Here is a 10,310-nt window from a genome sequence, read left to right as displayed (position 1 = left end):
GAACACACACTACTTTGTGAATCGTGAACCCTGATGGACAAAACCTGAGCACTGATAGGACACTAACCCTTCAAAGCATGCATGCAAAACTAAATGTAAAAGAATAATACAATGCAAATAACACAAATTAGTTACATGGTCTACCTTTACAGCTATAGCATAATGATTTTGTTAAAGCATAACGTCTAGTAAAGAAGCCTTTGAGCTCATCTTTGAGCTCCCAGAAAAATGAAATATAAATTCCCAAAATCTTGAATTTCATTCCTGTCACCTTATCAATCATACTCCTCTTAAATGCATCTTGAAACTTTAGTTTTCCTCATAACAATGCAAAACACATTATGCCCCATGTTATGCTTCCAGTAGTCCTCCAGGCATTAAGTGAATCCCAAACGGCACCCAATTCCTTACACAAGTGTACTACATTGGGTATAAAGGTTCATAGAGAGCCATTCAGCCATTGTCTCTGTCAGAATGCCATTGCTTCACATCCAGGAATGGGCCGGCTGGGGAGGAGTGGGAGGGGGGCGGTGGCAATAAGTAGTGGGAGGATCTTCATGTAAAATTCACTTAGGTGCCATATTTTTCCTCCTGGACAAGATTAATTGTATTATAACTCGTTTCGGGGAAGAATAATGGTGCAGCCACGACGCAGCTCAAACACTCGGCTCACGGGTATTTCTTAATCCAGCCGACAGAATTGAGGTTAAGAGGGGATCTCCTGGAGGTTATCTGGCTCCCTTTCCGAGAGTGAGACGAGATTGATGGGCTAAAGAGACCGCGATGCAACGGCCATATTCATATGGTAATGCCCCATTGTGGCAGCCAGTGCAGGGTTTTCTTAATCTCGGCTGTAGGGAAATTGAGCAGAGCACTTTATCACAGGCCAGGATGCTGCTTCAAGAGACACTCTCTGAATTAGATACATTTTTTTCTCAGACAGATTATTTCCTGAAAAAAAAAACCCAAACTAAAGGAAAAAAAATGGTATCTCAATCTGAAATTGTTTTACCTGCTGTTTCAATATCTACATTGTGGATATCAGTTTGTGGGATTCGAAGAATAGGCTAATCTTTCAAAGCCATGAACAGACATGTTGGTGGTCCGATACAAATCAATAATAAAGCCTGTAACAGATGAGGGTTACACTCCTTGCCTTTATTCTACAGTCTCCTTTGCAATTCCGTTAAATAAAATATCAATGTGGTTCTCCCAGAGGCGTATTTGCAGACATATCTATCCGTTCATTTGTAAACCTGAGGCTATACATGTTATCAGAAATGATCAACAACATGGCTATGCGTATTATTGTTCTCAAGAGCCAAATGTATTCATCTACACGACATATATTGGAGTGAATATTTGAGATGACAGTGAAAAAAATTGTTGCACTTATCTTAGACATTCACCTACTCCTAGTAAGTAACACTAAGACAGGAAGTCTGAGATAATAACATCAATAATAAGTCACAGGTGTTAGTCTTCAGCAGAGGATGTGTCCCTGACAGAATCACCCCCATTGCAGCTAGAATGTCTTTGACAGAAAACCTTTAACATAGTGGAGGTACTGGAGCCAACCTTTCCCTTACAAGTTTCCAAGAGGGAACTAACTGTATAGATCAGAGATCCACAATGTGGACTGCAAGCAGCAAAAAAAAAAAAAAAAACAGGCTTGAGCAGAGTGACGTGGAAAGTGATGCTAAAGATGATGAGCCATTGAACCTACTTTTAGGTGGTAAAAAAGAGGTTGATGTGTTTGATAGAGTATCATACCCTCAATATCCAATATACAATATCTTCAGTTCATTAAGAGATGAGGCCATGGTCAGTGTGGGAAAGGATGTTGATACAGAAGTAAAGTAAATCTACGTTAGAACTTTAAATTTTCTCTGCTAGCGTGAGGGCCAACACCAAATTCAACTCCACATCCATAACAAATGACATACAGTAGTTAGTGTGATCAGGACTGAAATGAACTGGGGTATTACATCAGTGAATGTATCTTCACCACAGCTGGAAACCAGGAAACCCTGCATGGAAATCTTTACGATTTAGGATACCCAACTTAGAAAAGGTATAAATGTTATATGGAACTGTCATTTCATTCATTTCAACGGCTTTATCCTGATCACGGTTGTGGTGAATCTGGAGCCTATCCCAGGAACACAGGATGTAAGGCAGGAATCCACACTGGATAGGATGTCGGTCGATCACACAGCACCATGCACACACTCTCATTCACACCTAGTGGTAATTTAGAGTTGCAATCCACATACCACCTACCTTTTGTGGGAGGAAACTGGAATAAACCCATGCAGACTGGATCTGCCATTTATCGGCCAGTATTTGAATAGATGAGATGAGGTCAGTATATACCCCAGCAAACTTCTTTAGCACATCAACAAGTAAAATGTTGGTATTGTGAAGAAGGCATTTCTGTTCTTTCATTTCTCTCAGTTACAAATGGACTAGTTCATACTGTTTCGGTCTAATTTGTTATTTTACACTCTTTTCCCCCAGTTTGGTAGGCCCAAATGGCATTGGCTAATGATAATGCACCATGAATCATTATTTTCTACAAAAATTATGGCAAATGGTACAGTGAATTGATGGATAAATCCCTGTCCAAGAGGGTCTTCAGTGTGATCCTCTATAACTGCTATTTACTTCTATCTGTAGTTGGGTATACCTGAGAATGTGAAGGTGTAGTTCCCTCAGCTTCTCTTCTGTTAAAAAAGGTGGCAGCCATGTCACTATTGGTGGAAAAGCTATGCTTGCTGTGTAGCTTCAATCAAATGTCTGGTTCTTTAGGAGTACTGGTCCAAGGACAGAGAGTCAACATGGCAGGCTAGGAAAATTCTGAGATGAATTTGTCATAAGCTGCAATGGGCTCGTGTCCCAACAAAGTGTATTCAAGCCTCATGCCCAGTGCTCCTGGGATAGGTTTTGGATCCAACAAGACACTGATGAGGATAAAACAATTACCGAAAATGGATGAATGGATGGATGAATGAATGAATGAATGAATCATAGTATCAAGTGTCCCAGTAGTTCAGTCTGTCCATCGTTAGAGCCACAATGGAAGTTATCTTGGGATCACAATGGGAAAATAAAATGGGTTATGTGTGACTTAGAATGATTCATGCACTTAAAATAAACAAATCAATCAACCAATAAATCAATCAATGAATCAATCAATCAATCTAGTGACCTTAAATTTATTTTTTTCGTTTGTCCCTCCAAGGGAGCCCTTAAATATTCTATGTAAAATGCTACAATAGTGGGGTTCAGTGTCACAAATTGTGAAATAACTCTAGAACCGTTATCCATCCAAACTCTTGAGGAACAGAGAGCACTATTCAGGCTTAGAGCTTTTCCATTTCCAAGTAAAAAAAACCACTGGGCGTAGGAACCAGCTTTTCTAAAAGAGCCAGAGAACACATGCAGCCAGCTCTTGAGTGAGATTCTCAATCACTGAAGTGAGTTGTGGCGTTTTCAGGTGCTGTTGAAGACCTTGCTGCAGTTAGTGCTGATTACATCCTGGAACATGACCACTAGGGTAGATGAAGAAGGATTGCTCTTGGCTGTATCTATTTTCTTTTGTCAGGTACAACACAGGTGTGAAGATAGACACATAAGGGTAAGCAGTACTCTCCGAAACACAACCAGGAAGGAATCTGGAAGGTTTAATTACCGACTACTACACTGAAAACAAACAACACGACTATTATAGTAACAAGACAGTTGATCAAACAGAAATAGAAATATACTTTTCTAGCATTTATTAGGGATAATTATAGAGGTCATAGTACATGTGTAAAATAAAATAAGTAGAAAAATGTAATTTTCTTAAACTCTACCAATTCTTCATGGACAAAACAGCATTTTTGGACAGTGCTTCAGCTTCTGGGCTGGGCGACTGAGAGAGAATCTGATTATGCTGGCTGGAGTGTTTCCGCTGGATTTGATTAAGTTGGGAACAGGGTTTTCTTGACTGCCAGTCACTCTTTGAGCATCCATTGAATTTTTGTATTCTAGTGCTTGTGCGTGCATTTTTCTCCATATCGTGTGCATACTTGCTGAGCCCTAATCAATAGGCATATTAATCATTTGGGAGAAAAAAATGTGACAAACCAATTATTAAACTGCCCTGTCAAGTCCAATACAGTAATGAATTTACTAAAAATGGTCTTAACTTCATCCATTCATTAAGTGCTGATGGGTGGCAGACTTCACAATGTCACCGGATTTTCTCCGGTATTGACGCCAGCCCTGGCAGCTAATTTACAAGCCTGCCTTTCGTGCTCAGCTCCAGTCTGCCCTAATAAAATGGAGCTTGATAATCGTTAAGGGGCTTGTCGGACAGCAGGCACAGCTCTGTCTGCCAGTGCCCAGCCTCCTCTGCACAAGTCAAACTCTACAGACAACCAACCAAACCCTTACGAAATGTATGTGTGTTGGAAAGTGTGGTGTGCAAATATGACTCATTTTGTGTGTGTGTGTGTGTGTGTGTGTGTGTAGCTGCAGTGGTGTGAGGCAGAGCAGGATGAAGTAGGAGGTGTATAGTGAGTGTCCCTACTGTTGTATCCATCCATAAGTTGCTTTCGTACACAAATGCACAACGTCTACACAACCATTCACAACACATTTCACAAACACACCGAGAAAAAGGGCTCTGGCCACCGGAGGGCGCTGCCTTTGCCCGCTCATTTAACTTACTGCTATGTCTTCATCAGCTTTTATTGATGACTGTTTTATGCCCCACTAAACCTACTATTGACTACAGCGAGATCAAAGACGGATGATGCATCGAGAAATCATTTACTGGGACAACCTCACTGTAGTAACTGCAATTAATGATCACTCCATGAGCTGACGAGCTCCCGATTCGCATTGGGAGCTGCTGGAGGAAACACACAGCTCTTCTTCTGTTCTTTCTTTTGCACTGGGTTTAATATCCTTCCAACTTGACAGGCCAAAGAGTGGTCCCTATGCATCACCACATAACAGCTCAGGATGCTCAGGCTAAGATCATGTACTATTTATATACTTACTGTTGTGAAGTGGTGAACCTTGCTTCAACCCCCAACCCTAAATTTGCATACAAATGAAGTTCTAAATGGGCTCAATGACATAATTGACTTGCAATTAGAAATATTCCAGAGCTGGTCACTTTGCAGTGGACAGAGCAAGAGCAAAATGAGGGGAAAAAGGCCTGTTTAGCATATTAATGAAGCTCATTAACTGCCACTTCACTGGGCTGACAAGAGAACTTATATATGCGACGGCCCTGCGGCTTAATTTGAAACGTGAGTTCCCCACACTAATTGTTTTTGAGCGCCTTTTTTTTTCCTTTTGATGGCCATGGAAACAGAGGCATTCTGTGGTCTGTTTAGATAAAACTGTGGGCAACATCTCATCTAATATACAGGGTGCCTCTAACTCAGTTCAACACAGAACAGGAGACGAGTTTGACACACACACACTGTGTGAACCGTGGCACCTATGCAAACTCTATTTTGTCATAATGAAAGGTTTTAGACAAAACAAGCAAGATGTCTAATGATTATGCATTGCTGTATAGCATTTATATATAAACCAGAATCATATTGGACCGAGCAGCCGTGCTAAAGCCATGTTCTTCCACGGCTAAAGTGGCACCATTCTGGAGGACTGCAGGAAGGCGTGGGACCAAGTGCACACTTCAGCCTGTCAATGACAGGCCAGTGCAGCTCCCCACTGCCTCCGAGGCTGAGGAATGAAGCCCAGCTCTTTTGTTTGCAGGGTGCCTAATTATCTGCTGGTGCAGTCTCCTCTCTGTGTTTGTGGCCAGGTTTGTGTCTGTATGTGTAGATATGTGTGTGTGTAGGGGCCGGTGTTATCATGCAGACAGGTTTCGCACCCCCACATTGTAAACACGGGCCCCAGTCGCTTCCCCCGGCTTGTTAACATCATCTGCGTCACTCAGCTCACCGTTACTGTCAGAGCCTGGCTGCGCTTGCCGCAATCAGCATTAACCATGTCAGCCTCCTAATGGGCCCGCCATAAAACTGGCTGACAGGCCAGCCAGCGTCGAGCTGCGCCTAAGACAAACTGCCTTCCTCTGCCCGCGCCTCCCACCCACACACACTCACTAACACATACACACATTTATACATACCGCAGATACATGCACACATAGACAACTTGCACTCCAGTTAGCTAAAACACACACATACACACAGAGTGTCCTATCACTTCCTGGGCCAGCAGAGCTGCTTGCAGAATGGAATTATGATAACAATAACAGGGCCACCCAGATCCATTCTCCTGTCAACAAGTGGAAAACAACCGCTTGGCAACACTGCTCTTTCTAAGCTGCCTTTCCCCCCCTCGTTTAGTGACCCTACACCGGGTATGTGGCTGCTTTCCGGAAAACATTACTCCATCAAATCAATAAAGCTCTAGCCGAGGTGGCTTTTTAAACAAACTTAATGCCATGCCTGCAGTCATTTTTCTCCACGGCATCAATTCGACTGTAGTTATTTTCTCCGACTGAAGCTCGTATCTGAATCGCCATTGATTATTTCTCTCACAATATAGATTTACATACAGAAAGAAACAGTGAATGAAAGCAAATCAAACTGGAAATTAAAAATGGCTCAGAATCTCAAAATATGGAGGCTGGTCATCAGTTATCACTGCAAACTGTGTTTTCTGAATGTTCAAGACAGCCATATTAAAAAAAAAAGTACAAAAAGACATCTAAACAACGTGCAGTAAGTGTGTAATATGTATTTCAGTGGTACTTAAGAACAGCTACAGTTTAATTCTTAATTTTAATTAGTTTATGGATATAAATAAGACAATTCAAAGTGGTTATGTTTTGTTTTGCTGTAGCGCTTCACATTACTACTTTTGACTAGTGTCATGGACTGAGGCCTTCTATTGAGGACTTCTATTTTGAATTTGACACTGGGAGAATAAACTAATACTTCTTTGTCCATTTGTCTTTAAACGTTCTGTTTTTTTGTCATCGACTTTTTTTTAAACAAGCCATGCCATTAATTCGCTAATCATACCAGAGAGGGTAAATGAAAAATCTGTGAAAACTCTCCTTTTCCTGGCCTAATATCTCAAGCCTAACTGTAACTAGTCTTGTCTGATTAGCTGCCTTAAGCTAAAGAATTTACATAAATGCTTGTGATCAGATAAGCTGAAACAGAGGATCTGCTACAGAAAGCGTGTTGGTTTATTTTTAGGAAACATGGCAGCTCTTTTATATGTTTATCACCTCTGCTGCAGTGTTTTTTCAAGTTCATTCAGTGGTCCACCAGTTGATGACCCCTGAAGTATATACTACATATGCAAGGAGAGAAGAAACTGGCTAGTAATAAATATAGAGTTATAAATCATAGAATGTCTCTTTGCATGTCTCTTTGCACTTTACACTTAATCAGACTTGCTGTTTTGCACTTCTGGAAACTGCATTTCACTGGCTTTGTACTTGTACTCTACTCAATAACAATACAGTTGAATCTAATGTAATCTAATCAGTTTTTTATTTTATTTTTTATCGGTCAAAAAACTATACAAATGTGTGATTTTTTTGTCACACACAGTTTACATTTTACTGCCATTCATACTTTCAGTGAAGCTATACAAGAAATTCTAAAAATAAGATATTTTAGGTTCAGAAACTTGTCATTTAAACTAAATATCCTCAAGCATGGGTTCTTCATCAGATCAGTCAGGTATTCTCTTGTACAGTATCATCAATCAGGATATAAATAGAGAGAGAGAAGGTTGGAAAGACGCATGAGCACATCAGACGCTGGCCTTTGTTCAAACGGCTCTCGGGGCACAGAGGCTAACTACCTCATAGCTCACGGCCAATAGTTGCTTTTTGGGCTGCCGCTCTGAGACGAAGCCTCTCCAGGTAGACTGAAATGGCCATGGCGGAGAATGCGCTTGACCTTTCCCTCCCTGCTCTAATCTGATTGTGCCTTCTTTATGTAATCAGCCGCTAAAGGTCACTGCGCTATTTAACATAGGAACCCTTTAGCTATGGAATTTGCCTTGCAGTAAATTACCTTTATTATGTTTTACTCGCATGTTGCCCATGCAAAAAGCTACTTAACTCCTTGGGTGTCAAGAGTCTTACAAGCGATAACATTAATAGAGAACTGCTAACATGAGACTCAGTGTGAGGTAAATCAAGTGATGGATTGGTGACTGACTGAAGTGATGAAGCTGTCATTTGAGAAATGATAGTTGATGAATCAAGAGCTTCTGAACGTGATTATGTGTCTATAATACTGTAACATATAATGTGACTTATCATAACAGTATGTCTGAAGGAGTCCTATACATTAAATCTCAGTGCTGGAACACAAGACCTCGAAGAGAAAGTGTGTAAAAGGGGGACATTTATCATTGCGCACAGGGCAAATATCAAAGAATAGCATTCTCAGAGACAGAAAAAAATAAAATGTCACACTCAGCATGGCGCTTACGTATTCCAGGATTATCCATCGGCTTGCAAAAACTTATCATAAAGCATAAAGTATGTCTCATTTTTTACAGTATATTAGGTAGGTAGTAAAACACTTAGTGGGGCATGTCATTATAGGAAAATAACAATGGCGTGACATTGGAGTCACTGCTACCAGTCATAAGTTGATTATTTTCCAATAATCTCGAAGTGTTTTATTCCTCTTATACTGCAGAAATTTGGCAACAATTACATTTCTTATTAATTAAAGAACAATGACATGCTTTATAATTTGTTTACAGTGGAACATCCAGGAAACAAGCTAGTTCCTGTTAGCACTTACTTTAGCAGCTATAAACAACCCTTCCCTCATATGTCTCTTTTTTCTCACATTAAGTTAAGAAGTCAAAAAAAATTGTCACTTGTCATATTACACAGAAACCACAAAACCTTGTCATGAAGACTTTCTCATGTCTGAAAACCAGCTTTATCTGTGACTGTTACAAAGCGCTGACACTGGAGACTCCTTCCAAAAATGGTAAATAATATTCTCTTCACCACATGAATGATTATGCAGCTTTTTCATTTGTTCATGAGGAGTGTCCGTCATACAACTCACTGTGTTATTTGTTACTATAGAAAAGATAACATTAAAATGAGTGCAACATTAAAACTAATTCAACCCTGAACATTGAAGCCATGGATTACATGAAAAGGAAAGTGTTTGTCAAAATGTTATAAAAAAAAAAAAAAAAAAAAAAAGTCTAGGGGAAAAGCTAATAGCTATAACATCAAACAGTCTCTTAATCATTTTTGAAATAGGATAAGATAAGCAGAAAAAATGGATAAAATATATGACACAAAGTATGGGAGGTAATAAAGTGCTTCTTTACAGCTCTGTCCTTCAGGATTTTCCTGCATTTGCACAGTGATTTCATCCACATCCTGGCCTCAAACGATGCTATGAAACGGGGCAACTCTTTAACCCGCACACTATAATCCACCCCAGTTCTGAAAAAGGTCCAAATGAGATCATTCATGTCTGTTTGCTCTAAATGGAAAAGCATCATTTTCTAATAGAATCATATTTCACCCAGACTAAAAGCTTCCTCAGGAACAATTAAAGATAACAAATGAACATTGCCTTATTCGAACGGACCCGTCTGCATATGCACCCATAACTCTGGTTCGATTGTAAAACTGCCTATTTGCGAATGTGCTGCTAAGTTTAATATAATGTTGCTGTCTTTTTCATTAATCAACTGCTAATGAGATTGAAGTCTTACCATTGACCAGAGTTCTGCTTACTCAGATTGTGAAAACTGGACAGCTTAGAAAGTTCTTTCGTTTAAAATGCCTGTAAAGAGATTTACAAAGGAAATGCAACTGCACACTATATTCCGCAGCAACAAAAACCAAATACAGAAGCATATCTGCAAAACATTGCAGTTTTACAGCTATGTTACTACATTAGCTTTTTTTTTTAATCCACATCGCAGCACTTCATTTGACAGAATTTATGTAGTGCATAAAACAAAAAAAAATCTCCTAAAGTGCAGCCTTATTATTTGCAAAATTTATATGTACACATAAGCCTTAAAAATCTTTAGGAAAACGCTAGCCTACAGCTTCTGATTAAAAAAAAGTACTGTAAACACAGATTTTACTGTATGAGTTTAATATTCGTTTTAAGCAAATTATTTTCATTTAACCTTAAACAATGGAAAAATGAACTAAAATAGCTGTGAAACTACAGAAAAAAAAAAACTCTGGTGCTTCTCATTGCCTAATTCCTTTTACTAAATCTAATTAAACCAGGGAAAACAAGGCTGAGATA

Source organism: Pangasianodon hypophthalmus, chromosome 4, assembly GCF_027358585.1.
Source record: "Pangasianodon hypophthalmus isolate fPanHyp1 chromosome 4, fPanHyp1.pri, whole genome shotgun sequence".
Classification (NCBI taxonomy): domain Eukaryota; kingdom Metazoa; phylum Chordata; class Actinopteri; order Siluriformes; family Pangasiidae; genus Pangasianodon; species Pangasianodon hypophthalmus.
Note: the sequence above shows the minus strand (reverse complement) of the source record.